This window comes from Moschus berezovskii, chromosome 10, assembly GCF_049115385.1.
Source record: "Moschus berezovskii isolate FMDL1 chromosome 10, NW_MosBer_1.0, whole genome shotgun sequence".
In the NCBI taxonomy this organism is placed as follows: Eukaryota; Metazoa; Chordata; class Mammalia; order Artiodactyla; family Moschidae; genus Moschus; species Moschus berezovskii.
In genome coordinates this window covers 7,747,161-7,772,121 of record NC_142469.1, presented here as the reverse complement: position 1 = coordinate 7,772,121, position 24,961 = coordinate 7,747,161, and positions in this window count along the sequence as shown.

The window sequence follows — 24,961 nt, the reverse complement described above, 5'->3', positions numbered from 1 at the left end:
TTTTGTCACATTTTAGACATTTCAGAAATTTCCTTCCCCTACATGTCACTATTTGATGGAAGTATTCTCAATTATTTTTCCTACACTGCTGTTAACATCTAATTCTTAACTGTAGCAACATACATCAACAAATGAAATTTTGGTACTAGAATGAACAGTTGATTGAAATCTAGTTACAAATGGAAGCCATTAATGTAGGAAAGAGACTGCATTTGGTATCTAATTGGAGATAAAATTTGAAATAGACTGAATTCAATAAAACTTACCTTTCCTTGGCAAATCAGGATGAAGATTATCAGTATAACTTATTAAACTGCGGCGTGACATGCTAACCTGGCTTAATATTAATTCCTTCAATGATTATTATCACTTGAATTGTGCTTTGGCACTTATTACAAAGCATATGATTGTTAACAAAATAAATGAAACCCTGTGCTTTGACTGTAAAAAACCTAGGGGTGATTCTAATCGCTATAAAAATGTATAGTACAGATTTATCTTAAAAGTCTTGTTTTTTCATTAACAGAGTTTGCATTTTACTGAAATGGTAAATGTAATGTATTAAATAAATCACATTGAGAATAGTAAGTTGTCACCTATGTTCATTCTCTCCCCTTCATTTCATTAAAAACTTGGATTTGTTTTTCCCAACTACCAAGAAGTTTACCAGGTGCCTCTAGTGGTAAATAATCCATCTGCCAATGCAGGAGGAAACCTAAGATTCGAGGGCTCAATCCCTGGGTCAGGAATATTCCCTGGAGGAGGGCATGGCAACCCACTCCTGTGTTCTTGTGTGGAAAATCCCATGGGCAGAGGAGCCCGATGGATTACAGTTCATGGAGTATCAAAGCATCAGACACAACTTGGCAACTAAACTCACATATACAAGATCTAACAGTCCCCCCCGCCATGAGGAATCTTGTGAAAGCTCTTTAATACATTTGTGTCTAGAGGGCATTTTCACCTGTATTCACATCACCACCTAAACTGAGATTTAAAAAAATCTCTCAAAAGTTACAGCACAATTGTATTTGGGAGTGCAATGTGCCATTTGAACAATGTACTCTTACTTGTCATTAGTATCTACAAGAAGCTATTGTACTAAATGTTGGCAATATTAGTAGACCACATTTTATTAAAATTGTTAAAATTCATTTTAAAAACATTTAAAATAAATTTTAAAGTAAAATAAATTTTTTTGGTTTAGACATTAAGGAAATAGGATTTTACTTTTTGATCCTTTCATTACTTTCTCAGATATAGTATGTTAACTTATTTTTACTGATATTCTTGCCCAAAAACTACATGTAGTATGCAACTTCTCATCCTTACTCTCTCAAAGCTACATTTTAATGTGGGAATAATGGATAGAACATACATTCCAAGCACAGTGGAGGAGGTGAGCAGCCTCTGAATGCCCAGGTCCAGCTCTCAGGCCAACTAGCTGTCATGACTCCTTCATGACCTCCTCTAACAGAGAAGAACCTAAATCATAAATCACTTATTCTGCTCTAAAGATATTTGTAGCTAAATGTGATAATACAAATAAAGGATCCTACGCCATATGTGTAATGCCCAAAGAATGAAAACCAATACTGAAACATGTTTCAACCTCCTAATTAGGGAAGCATACCCTCATAATAACCAGAAAAATAGGAATCAAATAGAGTATTCTTATATTCCTCTGAGTTCTGAACCAGAATGATTAGAAAAGAGCCAGCTTCTGGCCCTTGACTGATGTTCTTTCCTCAACTCACCCCAGGCGCAGTTGCCTCTGATGAGGGGACATTCGCACATCATTACTGACACATCAGCCTGTCTATCAAGCTTCGATCCATGATGTTGGGTGGGAACCATTTCCTGGCTCCTGGCCCCCATCCTCACCCAGGCTTAGATTTGGATAAACTGGCAGCACAGTCCACCTCATAAGTGACACACTGGGAATGAGGTCATGCTAATGTAGGTCCTGGAGCTTGGCTCTGGACTATTTTGACTGAGGTTTTCAGGATCTGAGTATCCAGACAGTGATATTGAAAGAGGTACATACAGTCCAAATGGCTATAGAGCCTTAGGCATGAGGATTGTTTTTCTTATGGAGAAGATCATGTGTGGAGGAGAATGGGGATGGAGATCTCTCAAGCACAGTGCTAAGAGCAGTGGGTACTACTAGTTGGCTCTTAGGATGCTGCTGGTCGTTTCAAAACTGGGCCTCTTGGACACCACTCTTATCAGCTACCCCTGTGAAGGGTTAACATGGAATTTCTGTTGGATAAACTAGAACTCATATTCCGTTTCTATAACTTCTAATATAATACAACTTCTAATAATATGACTTATTAGAGATATTTATAGGAGTTAGAGTAAACACAGAATGTTTCTCATTATGCAGTGAGTTTTAGTCACCCAAGATTTTTATTGTAGTTATGAAGTTTGCTTTGAAAAATCTTTAATATATTGAAGACTTAGAAATAAATATTTGACAATTTGAGTGGAAATTATAAGGCAAGGGAACAATTCCCGAATATATCTTTTTAAAAATCATCCTTGCTATATATTATATGGATTAAATATCGACCACTTAGGTCATCTATGTGCAAAGAATAACCATCAGATTATAAGTATACACTCTCAGGTAACTCATTTAGGATGAGGTTGCTTTCGTTGAGTAGCATTTAGTGTTGTTTCTTTTTAAAATTTATTTATTTTAATTGGAGGCTAATTACTTTATATTATTGTATTGGTTTTGCCATACATTGATATGAATCTGCCCTGGGTGTACATGTGTTCCCGATCTTGATCACCCCTTCCACGTCCCTCCCCATCCCATCCCTCTGGTTCATCCCAGTACACCAGCCCCGAGCATCATTTAGTTTTAAGAGTTGAAGGATCTTTCAGATAAGCCAAGGTTAACAAAGTACCTCACTGAGAATACACAAAGCACTGTCCAGGTATTTAATTTTAGGCAGTAGAATTAGATCTCATGAAAACAGTTTACTTGATCTTGTCCAAATGTCTGGGGAAGCATGATTTCTATTTCCTACTTCTTACTATAGAAACACTACTCTTAAAAAAAAAATTATTTTAATTGGAGGCTAATTACATTACAATATTGCATTGGTTTTACCATACAATGATATGAATCTGCCCCGGGTGTACATGTGTTCCCTATCTTGAAACCGTCTCCCACCTCCCTCCCCATCTAATCCCTCTGGGTCATCCCTGTGCACCAGGCCAGAGCATCCTGTATCATGCATCACACCTGGACTGGCGATTCATTTCACATATGATAATACACATGTTTCAATGCCATTCTCCCAAATTATCCCACCCTCACCCTCTCCAACAGAGTCCAAAAACTGTTATATACATTTGTGTCTCTTCTGCTGTCTCGTAAATGGCAATCCACTCCAATGTTCTTGCCTGGAGAATCCCAGGGACAGAGGAGCCTCTTGGGCTGCCATCTATGGGATCACACAGAGTCGGACACGACTGACGTGACTTAGCAGCAGCAGCAGAAGCAGCATACAGGGTTAACGTTACCATCTTTCTAAATTCCATATATATGCATTAGTCTACTGTATTGGTGCTTTTCTTTCTGGCTTACTTCACTCTGTATAATAGGCTCCAGTTTCATCCACATCATTAGAGCTGACTCAAATGTATTCTTTTTAATTGTTGAGGAATACCCCACTGTGTATATGTACCACAGCTTTCTTATCCATTCATCTGCAGATGGACATATAGATTGCTTCCTTGTCCTGGCTATCATAAACAGTGCTGCAACAAATATTGGAGTACATGTGTCTCTTTCAATTCTGGTTTCCTCGGTGTGTATGCCCAGGAGTGGGATTGCTAGGTTGTTCGGAAGTTCTATTTCGTTTTTTTAGGAATCTCCACACTCTTCTCGTAGTGGCTGTACTAGTCTGCATTCCCACAAACAGTGTAAGAGGGTTCACTTTTCTCCACACCCTCTTCAGTATTTATTGCTTGGAAAGATGGGCTTGATAAAGGACAGAAATGGTATGCACCTAACAGAAGCAGAAGATATTAAGAAGAAGTGGCAAGAATACACAGAACTGTACAAAGGAGATGTGCATAACCAAGATAATCACAATGGTGTGATCACTCACATAGAGCCAGACATCTGGGAATGTGAAGTAAAGTGGGCCTTAGAAAGCATCACTACGAACAAAACTAGTGGAGGTGATGGAGTTCCAGTTGAGCTATTTCAAATCCTGAAAGATGATGCTGTGAAAGTGCTACACTCAATATGCCAGCAAATTTGGAAAACTCAGCAGTGGCCACAGAACTGGAAAAGGTGAGTTTTCATTCCAATCCCAAAGAAAGGCAATGTCAAAGAATGCTCAAACTACCGCACAATTGCACTCATCTCACACGCTAGTAAAGTCATGATAAAAATTCTCCAAGCCAGGCTTCAGCAATATATGAACCGTGAGATTCCAGATATTCAAGCTGGGTTTAGAAAAGGCAGAGGCACCAGAGATCAAATTGCCAATATCCGCTTGATGATGGAAAAAGAAAGTGAGTTCCAGAAAAACATATATTTCTGCTTTATTGACTATGGCAAAGACTTTGACTGTGTGGATCATAAGAAACTGTGGAAAATTCTGAAAGAGATGGGAATACCAGACCACCTGACCTGCATCTTGAGAAACCTGAATACAGATCAGGAAGCAAAAGTTAGAACTGGACATGGAATAATAGACTGGTTCCAAATAGGGAAAGGAGTATGTCAAGGTTGTATATTGTCACAGTGCTTATTTAACTTATATGCACAGTACATCAAGAGGAACGCTGAGCTGGAAGAAGCACAAGCTGGAATCAAGATTGCTGGGAGAAATATCAATAACCTCAGATATGCAGATGACACCACCCTTATGGCAGAAAGTGAAGAGGAACTAAAAGGTCTCTTGATGAAAGTGAAAGAGGAGTGTGAAAAAGTAGGCTTGAAACTCAACATTCAAAAAACTAAGATCATGGCATCTGGCCCCATCACTTCATGGGAAATAGATGGAGAAACAGTGGAAATAGTGTCAGACTTTATTTTTTGGGGACTCCAAAAGCACTTTGGATGCTGATTACAGCCATGAAATTAAAAGACACTTACTTCTTGGAAGGAAAGTTTTGTCCGACCTAGATAGCATTTTAAAAAACAGAGACAACACTTTGCCAACAAAAGTCCGTCTAGTCAGGGCTATGGTTTTTGCAGTGGTCATGTATGGATATGAGAGTTGGACTGTGAAGAAAGCTGATCGCCAAAGAATTGATGCTTTCGATCTGTGGTGTTGGAGAAGACTCTTGAGAGTCCCTTGGACTGCAATGAGATCCAGCCGGTCCATTCTAAAGGAGATCAGTCCTGAGTGTTCATTGGAAGGATTGATGCTAAAGCTGAAACGCCAATATTTTGACCACCTCATGCGATGAATTGACTCACTGGGAAAGTCTCTGATGCTAGGAGGGATTGCGGGCAGGAGGAGAAGGGGATGAGAGAATGAGATGGCTGGATGGCATCACCGACTCGATGGACATGAGTTTAAGTGAACTCCGGGAGTTGGTGATGGACAGGGAGGCCTGGCGTGCTGTGATTCATGGGGTCGCAAAGAGTCGGACACGACTGAGCGACTGAACTGAAGTGAGACTTTTGGATAGCAGACATTCTGACCTGCGTGAAAATGTACCTCATTGTGCTTTTGATTTGCATTTCTCTGATTCTGAGTGATGTTGAGCATCTTTTCATATGTTGTTAGCCATCTGAATGTCTTCTTTGGAGAAATGTCTGTTTAGTTCTTTGGCCCATTTTTTTATTGGGTCATTTAGTTTTCTGGAATTGAGCTGCAGGAGTTGCTTCTATATTTTTGAGATTAATTCTTTGTCAGTTGCTTCATTTGCTATTTATTATTTTCTTCTGTTCTGAAGGCTGTCTTTTCACCTTGCTTATAGTTTCCTTTGTTGTGGAAAAGCTTTTAATTTTAATTAGGTCCCATTTGTTTATTTTTGCTTTTATTTACAATATTCTGGGATTTGGGTCATGGAGTTTTTCCTATGTTCTCCTCTAGGAGTTTTATAGTTTCTGGCCTTATATTTAGATCTTTAATTCATTTTTAATTTATTTTTGTGTTTTGTGTAAGGGAGTGTTCTAGTTTCATTCTTTTACCAGTGGTTGACCAATTTTCCAAGCACCACTTGTTAAAGAGATTGTCTTCTCTCCATTGAATATTCTTGCCTCCTTTGTCGAAGATAAGGTGTCCATAGGTGCGTGGATTTCTCTCTGAGCTTTCTACTTTGTTCCATTGATCTATATTTCTGTCTTTGTGCCAGAAATATACTGTCTTGATGACTGTGGCTTTGCCATAGAGCCTGAAGATTTCCACTGCTTGTGGTCATGTATATTGAATGCAGCAACTGTGTAAAACAGTAGAGAGGTTTCTCAAAAAATTAAAAATAGAGCTACTATATGACTTATCAGTTTTACTCCTGGGTATATAACTGGAAAATAAAAACATTATTTTAAGGAGACATATACCCTCCAATGTTCATAGCAGCATTATTTATAATTGCTGAGACATGGAAGCAAACTAAGATTCTATCAGTATATGAAAGGATAAAATAAATGGATAAAATTTAAAAAGCATTCAAACATACACCATAGAATACTATTCAGCCATAAAAATGAATAAAATTTCTCCATTTGCAAAACATGGACTTTTGGAGGCTATTAAGTTAAACAAAATGAGTCAGAAAAAGACAAATTCTGCACAATGTGACTTTTAGGAGGGATCTGAAAAAAATTAAAATTAGTGAACCTAACAAAACAGAAGCAGACTCAGAAATTCAGAGAAGGAACTAGTGGCTACCAGTAGGGAGAGGGAAAATATACAAACCACTACGTATAATATATGCTACAAGGTTATGTTATGCAACAAGGAGAACATAGCAAATGATTTTAATAACTATTACTGTCACCTTGCTTATTTAACTTATATGCAGAGTACATCATGAGGAACGCTGGGCTGGAAGAAGCACAAGCTGGAATCAAGATTGCCGGGAGAAATATCAATAAGCTCAGATATGCAGATGACACCACCCTTATGGCAGAAAGTGAAGAGGAACTCAAAAGCCTCTTGATGAAAGTGAAAGAGGAGAGTGAAAATGTTGGCTTGAAGCTCAACCTTCAGAAAACGAAGATCATGGCATCTGGTCCCATCACTTCATGGGAAATAGATGGATAAACAGTGGAAACAGTGTCAGACTTTATTTTTCTGGGCTCCAAAATCACTGCAGATGCTGATTGCAGCCATGAAATTAAAAGACGCTTACTCCTTGGAAGGAAAGTTATGACCAGCCTAGATAGCATATTAAAAAGCAGAGACATTATTTAGCCAACCAAGGTCCGTCTAGTCAAGGCTATGGTTTTTCCAGTGGTCATGTATGTATGTGAGAGCTGGACTGTGAAGAAAGCTGATCGCTGAAGAATTGATGCTTTTGAACTGTGGTGTTGGAGAAGACTCTTGAGAGTCCCTTGTACTCCAAGGAGATGCAACCAGTCCATTCTAGAGGAGATCAATCCTGGGTGTTCATTGGAAGGACTGATGCTAAAGCTGAAACTGCAATACTTTGGCCACCTCATGCGACGAGTTGACTCACTGGAAAAGACTCTGATGCTGGAAAAGGTTGGGGGTGGGAGGAGACAGGGACGACAGAGAATGAGATGGCTGGAAGGCATCACCGACTCTATGGACATGAGTTTGAGTGAACTCCGGGAGTTGGTGATGGACAGGGAGACCAGGAGTGCTGTGATTCATGGGGTCACAGAGAGGCGAACACGACTGAGCGACTGAACTGAACTGAACTGAGATATAATCTTCAAATATTGTGAATCACTATACTGTATGCCTTAATTTATATAATGAAAAAATACTATTTCTTGCTTTCCTGAATGCAATGGTCCTGGTTAGTCATTGGTCTTTGCTTACCCACACTGATCTTGCTCAAAGTTGGCAAACAATGGTGCCAACTGCAGCCAGGTTCCAGTTAATGTTACTGCTCCAATGTCCACCTTGAAAGTTGAATTACTCAAGTCTCAATTTCTGATTTAAATTCCTGAAAAAGAATTGAATAATATCAACTTTGGTCAAATGTCATCATAAATCACTTTTTTATGATTCTTTGTTTTTGATGAAAACTCCCTTCCGTTCTGTCGCTCAGTCGTGTCTGACTCTTTGCGACCCCGTGGACTGTAGCCTACCAGGCTTCTCCGTCCATGGGATTCTCCAGGCAAGAATACTGGAATGGGTTACCGTTTCCTCCTCCAGGAGATCTTCCTGACCCAGGGATCGAACCCGGGTCTCCCATATTGGAGGCAGACACTTTAACCTCTGAGGCACCAGGGAAGCCCAAAGAAACACTTAGTAGTGCTGGGATTCGAACCCACCCCCCTGAAGAGACTGAAGCCTTAATCCATCACCTTAGACCACTTGGCCACGCTACTAGTTTATCTTTAAAACGATGTGTAATTTTACTCATAATCTATTTTTACACATTTCATTATTTTCTGAAAAATATAAAAATAAACATTTAATTTTCTTAAAATAGTCATCAAATAAAATAGCTTTTTTTTTTTTTTTGAGACACAGAAAGAGACCTTGAGGCCACTTATTTGAGTCTATAAAATCACAACATAAAGAGCTGCATTATTTAATATTTTGAAAGAATTTGTTTTAATTTTTTTAACAATCATATTCTTTTCTAAAGCAATGCTTTTTTCTTGACTAACATTTCAATATCTGCAAAATAGATGCCATTTTTCAAGTAGAATATTTTTTGTACTTTTTCACATTTAAGAATATCCAGACATATTAATAGTTGACAATCATTTCTGTAGGTGATTAACAAATTAGGACTAATTACTAGTTAACAGAAGACATACACTTTAGTCAAATAAATTACTACTATAAAGAAGAGAAAATGATAAATTACAAGAAAAATATAGATGTATACACTGATAAAAATGTTTACTTTTTTAATTAGAGTAAGCTACTAAAATGGTTGAGTAAGGATGACTTTGCCACAAGGTCAGAGAAAGGAAAATGATTATCCACATGATGACATGTTTGGTTAATTATGTTTGCCCATATTGGCAACCTCTCTCTTGGGTAGATTTGAAGGTACACTGTCTTCTGCTCCTGTGAGCAATAATGATAATGTGATGATAACAAAGATGTAAAGGAAAAACTTAGTACTAACTATTGTGGGACAGAGGAGGAGGTGAAGCTGTATCATGCACCTGAAGCCTTAGATATCAGTAAAATAAGAGAAAATGAAAAGAGAAAAAAAAAAGTAATAAGAAATTTGGAAACCTCTGAAATTGCTAGCACAAGTCCTTATATATTTGAGTAAATTTACTGTTCTGTAGATCTGTTACCTTAAAATGGAGTTGAAGTCCATATATATGACTAAAATATATGTCTTAAAATTACTACTAATAAAAGTCAACCTGAATGAACAAAGAAGCTTTCAGAACAGGGCTTAACCTTATGTTAACTCTATCTAGATGTTTTTGAAATGTACTATTCTAAAATGAGTTTAGAATTTGTTAAAATAATGGAACAGGAATAGTTTATTCATTAATCATTTTTTAAAAAATGCATCACGTGTCTTTACAGGTATCAAACACCACCGTTCTAAAAAAGACAAAGCAATAGGATAGGGGACTTTACCTGGAGAAGTAACACTTATAGTGTGTATTAAAAATATGAATAGGATTTAGTTAGAAAACCAAGTGTAATTGGAAATAGAAGTGTTCCAGTAAGAGGACAGAGTGCTCAAAAGCCAGAGGCAGGAGATATAAAAACTTCCACGGAGTTGCAAAAACCCTTTGATGGGTGGAGAGATGGAGCACAAATGTGGAGAATATTTTCAAGTGAGTATATTATTCAAGGCGTTGAATAATAAGAATTGGTTATTTTATTCTCTGAAGAATCAAAGTGGTTGAAAGATTTTAAAGACATTAAGTGAAATACATATCAATGTTTACCACATAATATTTGTGTGCTCAGTCACTCAGTTGTGTCTGACTCTTTGCATCCCCATGGACTATAGCCTGCCAGGCTCCTCTGTCCATGGCACTTTCTAAACAAGAATACTGGAGCAGTTTGCAATTTCCTACTTCATGGGATCTTCCCAACCCCAGGATCAAGCCTGTGTCTCCTGCATTGGCAGGCGAATTCTTTATCACTGTGCCACGTGGGACACCCAATATAACATTTAGATCAGCCTCGTAGGCTGCAGTCCATGGGGTGGCTAAGAATCGGACACGACTGATCGACTTCACTTTCACATTTCGCTTTCATGCATTGGAGAAGGAAATGGCAACCCACTCCAGTGTTCTTGTCTGGAGAATCCCAGGGACGGGGGGAGCCTGGTAGGAGGCCGTCTATGGGGTCACACAGAGTCGGACACGACTGAAGTGACTTAGCAGCTTAGCATTTATATTTGAGCTCATGAAGGTCTATGCATTTATTTATGAAATAATTGCAGAGTAAATAGTGAAGTAGACCATGTCTATGAAAAAAGAAAAGAAGTATTTGTATTATGCACGTGATTTATATCCCAAGGAAATAGATTAAAGGTCATATGATATTAAGAATTTTTGAGTAGGGAACTTCCTATGGCAGAGGAATAAGAAGGGGAGATATCCTCCTTCCCCACAAATACATTAAAAATTCATCTGCATGGAACAGCTCCCACAGAACTTTTGAACACCTTCAGATCTCCCCTGACTTCCAAAATGGCAAAAGATAAAGGCAAGGTAAGGCAAAAGATAAAGATCAAAGAAAAGAGACAAAAGGTTTTAGGACAGGGACCTGTGCCCAAGATAAGGAATCGTGAAGGAGAAAAGGCTTCCACACAGTTGAAAACCCCCTCACAGCTGGGGTCAGGATGAGCTTAAGAACCTCAGAGGGAAACACGGGATCAGGTGCTTGGAAGGCAAAAATAGAGATAATTCACCACAGAGATTGTAGTGGAATATCACTTTCCACCAAGTGGTTCACATGCTTGTATGCACAGCAAAGAGTAGGGGTGGGGTCCCAAGGTTCAAGCTCAGGGTTCAGATGCCAATAAGGAGACCTGGGTTGGCTGCTAGGAGAATATTCTTGCTAGTCTAGTTTTTACTATTCATTTTCACTTATATGTTTCTTTATTGACTTGATTGCTGCCTTTTTTTTCTTCCCCACTCCTGTTTTTGTCCCTTTCTTTCTTTTTTTTTTTCCTCTTTCCCTTTTCTTTCACTTCGTTTTTCTTTGGAAGGGTATGAGTTTATTTGGGTATTCTGGGCTATTGAGTGTTGCTTTAACTAACAATCTTGGAGCTTTGGTTTTGCTATGCATGGACTGTGAGCTTTTGGTACTACAGTAAGAGATCAGGCCTGAAAACCCGAGATCAGAGAAACAAGTCCAGGACTTTGGACCACCAGAGAACTCCTAAATTCACGGAACATGAATTGGTGAAGCTCTCCCAAAGGCCTCCATCTCAACACAAAACCAAGCACCAGTCAAAAGCTTGCAAGCTCCAGCAACAGACACCCAATGCCAAACAACAAAACAATAACACAGCTCTGCACATTAGCAGACAGGCTGCCCAAAGATATAGAAAACCCAATCACTCACTCACACACACACACACACACACGAAAGTACTGGGCATGGCACTATCTTTCAGAGACACAAAATCCAGCTCCATCCACCAGAAAACAGGCACAAGTCCCCCCAAACAGAAAACCTTCACAAGGGACTGGTCAAACTCCACTCACAGGGGGCACATTCACAATGAAGAGGAACTACAACCTTCCAGCCTACAGAAAGAAGACCTCCAAACACAGTAAATTAAGCAAAATGAAAAGACAAAGAAATATGCAGCAGATAAACGAACATGGTAAAAATACACAAGACCAAACAAATGAGGAAATAGGCAGTCTACCTGAAAAAGAAAGAATTCAGAGTAATGAAAGGAAAGATAATCCAGGATTTTCAAACTGAAATGGAGGCATAGATAGACTAAAGACAGATGGAGAAGATACAAGAAATGTTTAACAAGGATCTAGATGAAGTAAAAAATAGACTATCTTCAATGAACAATACCAAAACTGGAATTGAAAACATACTGGAGGAGACCAATAGCAGAACAAGTGAGGCAGAAGAGCAGAAAGAGCATGAGAAAATATTTGAAAAGATTGCAATCAAAAACTTCGCAAAATGGGAGAGGAAATAGCTATCAATTTCAGGAAGCCCATTGAGTCTCATATTGGTTAAACCCAAGGAGAGACATTCCAAGACACATATCAGTCAAGCTATAAAAAATTAAATACAAAGAAAAAATATTAAAAGCAACAAGGGAAAAGCAACAAATAACATACAATGGGATCACCATGAGGCTAACAGCTATCTTTCAATAGAAACACTGAAAGCCTGCAGGGACTGGCAGGATATACTTAAAGTGATGAAAGGTAGAAATCTAGAACCAAGATTACTCTATCTAACAAGGATGTCATTTAGATGCAAAGGAGAAAACAAATGTTTTACAGACAAGCAAAATGTAACAGAATTCAACAATACCAAACCAGATTTACAACAAATAGTAAAGGAACTTCTCTAGTTAGGAAACACAAAAGAAAGGAAGAGCCTCAAAACAAAACAAAACTGAAAACAATGAAATGAATGATAATAGGATCATACATATCAGTAACAACCTTACATGTAAATGGATTAAATGCTCAGAACAAAAGATACAGATCTGCTTAATGGATCCTAAAACAAGACCCTTATATATACTGTCTACAAGAGACCCACTTCAGACCTAGAGACATATCCAGACTGAAAGTAAGGAGCTGGATAAAGATATTTCATGCACATGGAAATCAAAAGAAAGCGGGAAAAAACAATATTCAAATCAGATAAACTAGATTTTGGAATACAGACCATTAGAAAAGATAAGGAGAACACTACATGATGATAAAGGAAATGATATAACCATTATAAATTTATTTGCACCCTAATAAGAACACTTCAATGCATAAGGTAAATGCTAACAACAAATAAAGGGGAATCACCTAATATACTAATAGCAGGGGACTTTAACACTCCACTCACACCAATAGACAGATCACCCTGATAGAAAATTATTAAGGAAACATGAGCTCTCAATGACATTGGGCCAGTTAGACCTAATTGATATCTACAGGGAATTTCATCAAAGATGTTACAGATGATCCTATTTGCAGGGCAGCAAAGGAAATGCAGATATAAAGGACAAACTTTTGGACACAACTGAAGAAAGCGTTGTTGAGTCGGTCAGTCCAACTCTATGTGACTCCATGGACTGCAGCATGCCAAGCTTCCATGTCTTTCACTATCTCCCAGAGTTTGCTCAAACCCATGTCCTTTGTGTCCATGATGCCATCCAACCATTTCATCCTCTGTCATCCACTTCTCCTCCTGCCTTCAGTATTTCCTAGCATCAGGGTTTTTCCAACGATTCAGCTCTTTGCATTAGATGACCATAGTATCAGAGATTCATCTTCAGCATCAGGCTTTCCAATGAGCATTCAGGGTTAATTTCCTTTAGGATTGACTGGCTTGATCTCCTTGCTGTCCAAGGGATGATCATTCTCTAGCAACACAGCTTGAAAGCATCAATTCTTCAGGGTTCAGCCTTCTTAATGGTCCAACTCTCACATCTATACATGACTACTGAAAAAACCTAGGGAAGGAAAAATGAGAGAATTATATTGAAACTTATACACTACCATATATAAAATAGATAGTGAGTGGGAACTTGCTGTATGATGTAGGGAGCTCAAACTCGGAGCTCTTTGACAACCTAGAGGGATATAATGTAGTGGGAGGTGGGAAAGAGGTTCAAGAGGGATGGGACATATGTATATCTAGGACTGATGCATGTTGATATACGGTAGATACTAATACAATATTGTAAAGCAGTCATCCTCAAGTTAAAAATATATAAATTTATTTATTAAATAGTATGACCATGGCCCTCGGGAAAGATCTTTGTTTGGTGTACAGCTGCCAGGAATTGTAAAACAGTATTTTTCTTCCAATTGGTCTGATGTTTTTTCTCTTTAATTCTTTTGAACTTTATACCCTCAAAATCTATCTTTTGTGTATCTGTTTTATAAAAAAAAAAAAAAAAAAAATTGGGGACACCTTACACAGTATTGTTTGTATTTTAAAAATTTCATGTGCCTTGTATCTCCATAATCATATCTTTAGAGCTATATTTATATATCCAAATATTTAATATAAATGAATTTCCTTCTGATTAAAATTTCTATGGAAACTTGAAGAGATGTATGCTGTGTAGCTATGTTGACACATAATCAGTGGTATTGTCATTAGAAGACATAAGCTTGAAGTGGTTGGATATTTAAGTCGCTAAACTCGCCTTGCTCTCATTCCATACTCACAAACAACTTTGGTTGTGATTTGATTGCCCGTGTGCTACAGAGCCTCCAAGATGGTGCTAGTGGTAAAGAATCTGCCTGCTAATGCAGGAGACATAAGAGATGTGGATTCAGTCCCTTGGTTAGGAGAATCCCTTGGAGGATGACATGGCAGTCCACCCCAACATTCTTGTCTGCAGAATTCCATGACAGTGGAGCCTGGAAGACTATAGTCCATAGGGTGGTGCTGGAGAAGACTCTTGAGAGTCCCTTGGACTACAAGAAGATCCAAACAGTCCATTCTAAAGGAGATCAGTCCTGAGTGTTCATTGGAAGGACTGATTCTAAAGCTGAAACTCCAATATTTTGGCCACCTCATGTGACGAGTTGACTCACTGGAAAAGACTCTGATGCTGGGAAGGATTGGGGGAGGGAGGAGAATGGGACGATAGAGAATGAGATGGCTGGATGGCATCACCGACTCGATGGACATGAGTTTGAGTGAAGTCCGGGAGTTGGTGATGGACAGGGAGACCTGGCGTGCTGTGATTCATGGGGTGGCAAAAAGTCGGACACGACTGAGCAACTGAACTGAACTGAACTGAAGAGACCTAGCATGCACATGCAAACTCATGTACTTTGGCTGAAGGAAGAAAAAAATGGTTCATTATAGACATGCATGATAATTCAGTCCTGTGTTTCAGTTATCAGTAGATACAATTATAGCCCTGATATGGATAAACATCTTGGCCTTCACAAAAGCTCTGGACTATCCCACTTGACTTCTCTGCAATAAATCTTCCATAATCTCAGCGAATATTTTCTTAGAAGATATCTTCCTCATATGATTTATATGTACAAATATGGAGAGGGAGATAAGACAAGTGTATACAGTATACGATACTATGTGTTTAACAAATTCTAAATATTTAATGAGTGTTTATGACATGAAATTATCTGGTATAAAGTAGAGATATGACATATCTGTAATTATGGTGAGCAAACAGTTCAAGTTAGCCTTAATTGCATACTATTCTTTCACTTTCAAGTGGTGATTCACTAAAGCCATAATTAAAAGTGACTGAATTTCAAAAATGCCATGTACAAAAGTTTACACATAAAAATTATTTGAATCTGTACATATCGCTGATATTCTTGATTCGGGAAGATCAAGGAAACTGTCCACAGAGTTACATGTCCTCTCAAAAAATGTTGAATCACTGATTTGGTCTCTACATCTGTGGATGTGCTTCTTTTTGTTATATTTACTAGTTTGTAGTATTTTTTTAGATCACACATAAGTATTTGGCTTTCTCTAAGTGGGAAGGGAAACACAGAGGTGGGGGAGTGGAAAGTACAAACTAAGTGGTGTAAGATCAGCTCAAAGATGTACTCAACATGGAGAATATTATTAATATTTGTAATAACTAAATGGAAAGCAATCTTTAAGAATTTTATAAAATATAAAAAGCATAAGGCAATAAATATCACTTATATGTGGAATCTAAAACATGATACAAATGAACTTATTTACAAAAAAAAATAAATAAAATAAACTCACAGACACATAAATGAAATAAATAGTTACCAAAAGAAAAGGTTGGGGATTAGGGATAAATAAAGAGTTTGGGGTTAGCAGATACAAACCATTTCATAAAAAATAAACAATAAGGATTCATTCTATAGCACAGGGAACTGTCTGCAATATCTTATAATAAACGATACAGGGGAAGGATATGAAAAATAATGTGAATGTAAAAATGTAAATTGAGAAAAATAATTTAAAATTGTTAAATCAATCTAAACAGGAATTATTAAACTGGATCAGGAAGAGATCATATTAGACACTTTGTGGCCTTTTCAAAATATACATGGCCACCAACTGCTTCACCTGCTTCACTTGACACAACCTTCTCAACTCAAGAGGGTCTCTGGGATTCTCACATAATGGAAAAGGCCAGGGAGCATCTTAACTTGGGAAATATTTACTCAGACACTCAGAGACACTGTTTTTGTATGGAAACCTATTGATTTAATGATAAAATAGAAAGCATTCAATCACTTATTTTGTATATAATGAATTAACTTAAAAGATCCTTTTGGCTCAGGCAGTAAAGAATCTGTTCTCAATACATGAGACCCAGGTGCGATCCAGGTTCAGGAAAATCCCTTGGATAAGGGAATGGCAACATACTTCAGTATCCTTGCCTGGAGAATTCCATGGGCAGAGGAGTTTGGAGCACTGCAGCATATGGGATTGCAAAGAGTTAGATACAACAGAGCAATTAACATTTTCACTTTCGCTTTTCAAAGTCTGGTAATTGGAAAGAAAACTCTCTTCCTTTTCTGTTTTTATTACAGAAGAAATTACAGAGAATATACTTGATAGCAGGTAAGAAACAAAATCTCAAAGTTCCAAGAATGGTCTTCTGCCAACTTATATTCTAGCTACTGCTCTAGAAAATACTAGTTGAGACACTCCCACGATATTAGTTCTTTTTTTAATGCATTTATTTTTTAATATAAGGATAATTGCTTTACAGAATTTTGTTGTTTTCTGTCAAACCTTAACATGAATCAGCCATAGTTATACACATGCCCCTTCCCTCTTGAGCCTCCCTCCCATCTCCCTCTACGTCTGATCCCTCTAGGCTGGTACAGAGCCCTTGTTTGAGTTCTCTGAGACATATGACAAATTCCCATTGCCTATCTATTTTATGAGAGCAGTTCTCCTGGGTTCCCTTACCATACTACTTTCTTCCTGGGCACCCTTTCCCAATAAAATATCTTGCTTTATCAGCACATGTGTCTCCTCAGACAATTAATTTCCCAGTGTTAGACAAGAGCCCAGTTTCGGGCCCTGGATGGGGTCCCCCTTTCTGCAACAAATGGTGACTGTGCTGGGGGTTCTTCACTGCGACTGACATCCTGACCTCTTGGGGCACTCAGGGACCAGTTTGCCAGCCAATGGACCAGATCTAGTGGCCACAGCTATGACCCTTTTGTCCCCGGTTGCCTCCTGATGCAGACAACTGGCCACGGTGCCCCGACTGGGTAAGGAAAAAGACTTTATTGACCTTTCTCCTCTTCCCTCTCACTTTCCTCTCCCTAACCCTTCCTATCGTTCCCCTTTTCTCTAGTCTCCTGGTTCTGGACTCAGGAATGTGGTCACAAGGCCTCAGCCTGAGTTGAGTTGAGGATTGAAGACTGATCACCTCCTCCTGGCAGAGAACTAGCATATTGGTTCTGTTCTGGTCTGGTCTGGTCCTGTTTCTGGTAGGGCCGAGTTCCAGTCCTCCCTTCTCTGGAGGCGCAGGGTAGAGTCCCGTAATGCCTGGGTATCTGCAGGTGGCAGGAGATATCTGTAAGGGCACCCCTTTTGCCCCCTCACCCTCCTCCTCCCCCTTCTTTCAACCTAGCTTCCTTTCCTCCCTTTGAAATCTTTGAAGACCTGGGATATTTTCATTTACTCTGTTAGTATATGAATCTGAAATTCTGTGTCTCTTTAGGCGGTTTTCTGAGAGACTGTAATCATGTGTTTAAAGGAGTGTCTGAAGAGGACTGCCAGGTTAATGTGTGTGTTTTATACTCTGGCTTCTGTGTTGTGATTTTTGATGGCCATTTTTCTTTGTTTTGCCACCCTTTGGTTTAGACCTGCGACCATTTTCTTAGAACTTGATTTTCTTTCCCTGTACCTTGAGATCAGGGCTCTCAGAAACACTTATCTAGACCATCTTTAACTACTGGGACTGAAGGAAAAAATGGGAAAAAGCCTTTAAAAATTTATTTACTCCAACTGATATTTATAAACTAGTGAATTTTATATTGTAAAATCTAATTCATGACTAAGCTCAGAAAATGAAGCTAGACCTTGCTTTGTGTCTGTCTGAAAATGTCTCAGTATGTCTTTGTCTCTGGATAATATTTTTCAGATTAATTTGTGAATGATTTTTATTTAATTGGCTTAAAGAGGAGAAGGGGACGACAGAGAATGAGATGGCTGGATGACATCACCGACTCTGTGGACATGAGTTTGAGTGAACTCCGGAAGTTGATGATGGACAGGGAGGCCTGGTGTGCTGAGTCATGGGGTTGCGGAGAGTCGGACACGACTGAGCGACTGAACTGAACTGAACAGAAGAAAAGTAAGTGCTTACAAATCAAATAGTTCTAAGTTAAACAATGAATTCCAGGCTCATGTGAACTAGGAAATATTCAGTATTAAATGCCTGATATTATTGTTTGTTTGTTGATCTAATACAGACATGTCTTAAAATAATTAACATTAAAAAGCAAAATATTTTCAAGAAAAGGAAATGGCAACCCACTCCAGTATTGTTGCCTGGGGAATCTCATGGACAGAGAAGACTGGTGAGCTACAATCCATGGGGTCACAAAGAGAAAGACAGCACCTATTTTACAAAAAATAATATATGTTTCCATGTTACCCTCTACATACATCTCACCCTCTCCTCTCTCTCTCAGTGTCCATAAGTCTGATCGTTATGTCTGTTTTCCATTGCTGCCTTGCAAATAGGTTCTTCAGTAACATCTTTCTAGATTCCATATATATGTGTTCAGTTCAGTTCAGATCAGTCACTCAATCGTGTCCAACTCTTTGCGAACTCATGGATCACAGCACGCCAGGCCTCCCTGTCCATCACCAACTCCCGGAGTTCACTCAAACTCATGTCCATCAAGTCGGTGATGCCATCCAGCCATCTCATTCTCTGTCGTCCCCTTCTCCTCCCGCCCCCAATCCTTCCCAGCATCAGAGTCTTTTCCAGTGAGTCAACTCGTCGAATGAGGTGGCCAAAGTATTGGAGTTTCATATGTGTTAGTATATGATATTTGTCTTTCTCTTTCTGACTTCACTATGTATATAGGTTCTAAGTTCATCCACCTCATTAGAATTGGTTCATATGTGTTCATTTTTATGGCTGAGTAACTTTCCGTTATGTATATGTACCACAAATTCTTTATCCATTCATCTATTGATGGACACCTAGGTTGCTTCCATGTTCTAATTATTGTAAACAGTACTGCAATGAACATTGAAGTACATGTGTCTTTTTCGATTTTGGTTTCCTCAAGGTATATGCCTAAGAGTGGGGTTGCTGGGTCATATGGTGGTTTTATTCCTATTGTTTTAAAGGAATCTCCATACCATCTTCCATAGTGGCTGTATCAATTTTTTATTAATTAATTTATTTTGATTGGAGGTTAATTACATTTCCATCAGCAGTGCAAGAGAGTTGCTTATTCTTCACACACTCTCCAGCATTTATTGATTGTATACTTTTTGATGATGACCATTCTGACCAGTATGATGTGATATCTCAATGTAGTTTTGACTTGCATTTCTTTAATAATAATCAATATTCAGCATCTTTTCACTTATTTGTTAGCCATCTGCCTGTCTTCTTTGGAGAAATGTCTGTTTAGGTCTTTTTTGATTGGTTCTTTGTTTTCATGCTATTAAGTTGAATGGGGTGCTTGTGTATTTTGGAAACTAATCTTTTGTCACTTGTTTCATTTGCTATTGTTTTCTTCCATTCTAAGTGTGATCTTTTCACCTTATTTATAGTTTCTTTGCTGTGCAAAAGCTTTTAAGTTTAAGTAGGCCTCATTTGTTTACTTTTGTTTTTATTTCCATTAATCTAGGAGGTGGATCATAGCAGATCTTTTTTGAATTATGTCATCAAAGATTTTGTCTATATTTTCTTCTAACAATTTTATAGTTTCTGGTCTTATATTTATGTCTTAAGTCTATTTTGAGTTTATTCTTGTGTATGGTGTTAGGAAGTATTTTAATTTCATTCTCTTATATGTAGATGTCCAGTTTTCCCAGCACCATTTATTGAAGAGGCTGTTCTTGTCCCATTGCATTTTCTTACCTCTTCCGTCAAAAATAACTTAACCATAGGTGCATGGGGCTTCCCTGATAGCTCACTTGGTAAAGAATCCACCTGCAATGCAGGAGACCCTGGTTAAATGTCACAGTGGAAGTGACAAATAGATTCAAGGGGTTATATCTCAGAGACATAGTGCATGAAGAACTATGGAGCAGGTTCCTGACATTGAAAAGGAGGCAGAGATCAAGACCATTCCCAAGATAAAGAAATGCAAATAGGCAAAATGGTTGTCTGAGGAGGATTTATAAATAGCTGAAAAAAGAAGAGAATCAAAAGGCAAAGGAGAAAAGGAAAGATATATCCATTTGAAAAGAGAGTTCAAAACAAAAACAAAAACAAGGAGAGAAAAGAAAGTTTCCCTCACTGATCAATGCAAAGAAATATAGGGGGAAAAAATAGAATGGGACAGACTAGAGATCTCTTCAATAAAATTAGAGTATTAAGAGAATATTAGTTATAGTTATTAATTGCAATATTAGTTGCAACGAATAGCAAGGAGAGATAAGAAAGCCTTCCTCAGCGATCAATGCAAACAAATAGAGGAAAACAACAAAATAGGAAAGACTAGAGATCTCTTCAAGAAAATTAGAGATACCAAGGGAACATTTCATGCAAATATGGACTCGATAAAAGACAGACATGATATGGCCCTAACAGAATCAGAAGATATTAAGAAGTGGCAAGAATACACAGAAGAACTGTACAAAAAAAGATCTTTATGACCAAGATAATCACAATGGTGTGATCAGTCACCTAGAGCCAGACATCTTGGAATGTGAAGTCAAGTGGGCCTTAGAAAGCATTACTACAAACAAAGCTAGTGGAAGTGATGGAATTCCCGTTGAGCTATTTCAAATCCTGAATGATGATGCTGTGAAAGTGCTGCACCCAATATACCAGCAAATTTGGAAAACTCAGCAGTGGACACAGGACTGGAAAATGTTAGTCTTCATTCCAATCACAAAGAAAGGCAATGCCAACGAATGCTCATACTACTGCATAATTGCACTCATCTCACACGCTAGTAAAGACATGCTCAAAATTCTCCAAGCCAGGTTTCAGCAATACGTGAATGGTGAAATTTCAGATATTCAAGCTGGTTTTAGAAAAGGCAGAGGAACCAAAGATCAAATTGCCAACATCCGCTTGATCATGGAAAAAGCAAGAGAGTTCCAGAAAAAAAAAAAAAATCTATTTCTGCTTTATTAACTATGACAAACCCTTTGACTGTGTGGATCACAATAAACTGTGGAACATTCTGAAAGAGATGGGAATACCAGACCACCTGACCTGCCTCTTGTGAAACCTGTATGCAGGTAAGGAAGCAACAGTTAGAACTGGACATGGAACAACAGACTGATTCCAAATAGGAAACAGAGTACGTCAAGGCTGTATATTGTCACCCTGCTTATTTAACTTATACGCAGAGTACATCATGAGGAACGCTGGGCTAGAAGAAGCACAAGCTGGAATCAAGATTGCTGGGAGAAATATCAATAAGCTCAGATATGCAGATGACACCACCCTTATGGCAGAAAGTGAAGAGGAACTAAAAAGCCTCTTGATGAAAGTGAAAGAGGAGAGTGAAAAAACCTGACTAAGATCATGGCATCAGGTCCCATCACTTCATGAGAAATAGATGGGGAAACAGTGGAAACAGTGTCAGACTTTATATTTTTGGACTCCAAAATCACTGCAGATGCTGATTGCAGCCATGAAATTAAAAGACGCTTACTCTTTGGAAGGAAAGTTATGACCAACCTAGATAGCATACTAAAAAGCAGAGACATCACTTTGCCAACAAAGGTCCGTTTTGTCAAGGCTATGGTTTTTCCAGTGGTCATGTATGGATGTGAGCGATGGAATATGAAGAAAGCTGATTGCCGAAGAATTGATGCTTTTGAACTGTGGTGTTGGAGAAGACTCTTGAGAGCGCTATGGACTGCAAGGAGATCCAACCAGTCCATTATAGAGGAGATCAATCCTGGGTGTTCATTGGAATGACTGATTCTAAAGCTGAAACTCCAATACTTTGGCCACCTCATGCGAAGAGTTGACTCATTGGAAAAGTCTCTGATGCTGGGAGGGATTGGGGACAGGAGGAGAAGGGGACGACAGAGAATGAGATAGCTGGATAGCATCACCAACTCGATGGACCTGAGTTTGTGTGAACTCTGGGAGTTGGTGATGGACAGGGAGGCCTGGCGTGCTGTGATTCATGGGGTGGCAGAGTTCGACACGACTGAGGGACTGACCTGAACTGAAGAGAATATTTCATGAAAAGGGCACAATAAAACAGAAATGGTATGGATCTAATAGAAGCTGAAGATATTAAGAAGAGGTGGCAAGAATACACAGAAGAACTGTACAGAAAAGATCTTCACAACCAAGATAATCACGATGGTGTGTTCACTCACTAGAGCCAGACATCTTGGAATGCAAAGCCAAGTGCATCTTAGAAAGCATCACTACGAACAAAGCTAGTGGAGATGATGGAATTCCAGTTAAGCTACTTCAAATCCTAAATGGTGATGCTCTTACAGTGCTGTGTTGCACTCAATACGCCAGCAAATGTGGAAAACTCAGCAATGGACTCAGGACTGGAAAAAATCAGTATTCATTCCAATCCCCAAGAAAGGAATTCCAGTGAATATTCAAACTACCAAACATTTGCATTCATCTGACATGCTAACAAAGAAATGCTCAAAATACTCCAAGCCAGGCTTCAATAGTACATGAACCATTGAACTTCCAGATGTTCATCTGAATTTAAAAAAGGCAGTGGAAGCAGAGATCGAATTGCCAACATCCATTTGATCATCAAAAAAGCAAGGGAATAACAGAAAAAAAACATGTGTTTCTGCCTTATTGACTAAACCAAAACAGTTGACTATGTAGATCACAACAAACTGCGGAAAATTCTTAAAGATATGGGAATATCAGATGACCTCACCTCTCTCCTGAGAAGTCTATATGCAGGTCAAGAAGCAACAGTTAGAACCAGACATAGAGAAACAGACTGGTTCTAATTGAGAAAGTAGTATGTCAAGGCTGTATATTATCAACCTACTTATTTAACTTAAATGTAGAGTACATCATGCAAAATGCCCGGTTGGAATCAAGATTGCTGAGAGAAATGTCAATAACTTCAGTTATGCAGCTGACACCAACCGTTATGGCAGAAAGTGAAAAATTAAAGCGTAGCTTCATGAAAGTGAAAGAGGAGAGTGAAAAAGCTGGCTTGAAACTCAACAGTCAAAAAGCAAAGATCATGGTATCTGGTTTCATCACTTCATGATAAATAGATGGGGAAAAATGGGAACAGTGAGATACTTTATTTTTTTTTTTTTGGTCTCCACAATCATTGCAGATGGTGACTGCAGTCGTGAAATTAAAGCACGCTTTTTCTTGGAAGAAAAATATATGCCCAATCTCGTCAGCGTATTAAAAAGCAGAGATATTATTTTGCTGAAAACTGTCCATTTAGTCAAAGCTATGGTTTCTCCAGTAGTCATGTACCGATGTAAGCGTTGTACTGTAAAGAAAGCTGACCACTGAAGAATTGGTGCTTTTCAACTGTGGTTTTGGAGAAGACTCTTGAGTGTCCCTTGGACTGCAAGGAAATCAAACCAATGAATCCTAAAGGAAATCAGTTCTGAATATTCATTGGAAGGACCAATGCTGAAGCTGAAACTCCAACATTTTGGCCATCTGATGTGAAGAATTGAGTCATTGGAAAAGATTCTGATGCTGGTAAGGATTGAAGGCAGGAGGAAAAGGGGACGACAGAGAATGAGATGGTTGGATGGCATTACCAACTCGATGGACATGAATTTGTGTTAGCTCCAGGAGTTGGTGATGGACAGGGAAACGTGGCATGCTGTATTCTATGGGCTCGCAAATAGTCTGAAACGACTGAGCGACTGAACTGAATTGAACTAAAGGTTTCTTCCACAAACTGAAGGTATGTGTAAGCTTAGTGTAGGGTGATTTGTGTTGAGGTTTATTTTTTCCCCTCTGATGGGCAAGGGCTGAATGATGTGGTAATCCTGACTGTTGATGATTGTATTTGTATTTTTGTCTTGCTTGTTTGTTTGTTTTCTGATGATGTGTCCTACACAGTATTCTACTGGCTTTTGGGTGATGCTGGGACTTGTATACAAGTGGTTGTGTTTGTGGGAGCTCTCACTAATTGATATTAACTGGGGTTAGAAATTCTCTGGTAGTCTAGGTTGCTGGAGTCAGCGGTCTCACTCCAAAGACTCAGAGCTTCATCTCTGGGCAGGAAGCAAAATTCCACAGGTGGTTTGTTATGGCATTAAATGTGATTAAAACAAGTATTCAGAAATGAGAAACCAAAGATGAACCTCAGGCAAAAGGCAGTTAGAAAATCAGACAAATAATAATTAAAATAATGGAATATGCACATATACACATAAGCAAAATCAAAATAGTGCAATAAAAATTAGCTACAATAAACTGAGCCAGAGAAAAAAGGAAACAAAAAATGATATCCACCAGTTAAGAACAAAACTACCTAAAGCACAAACTAGAATACAAAACTAAAGCA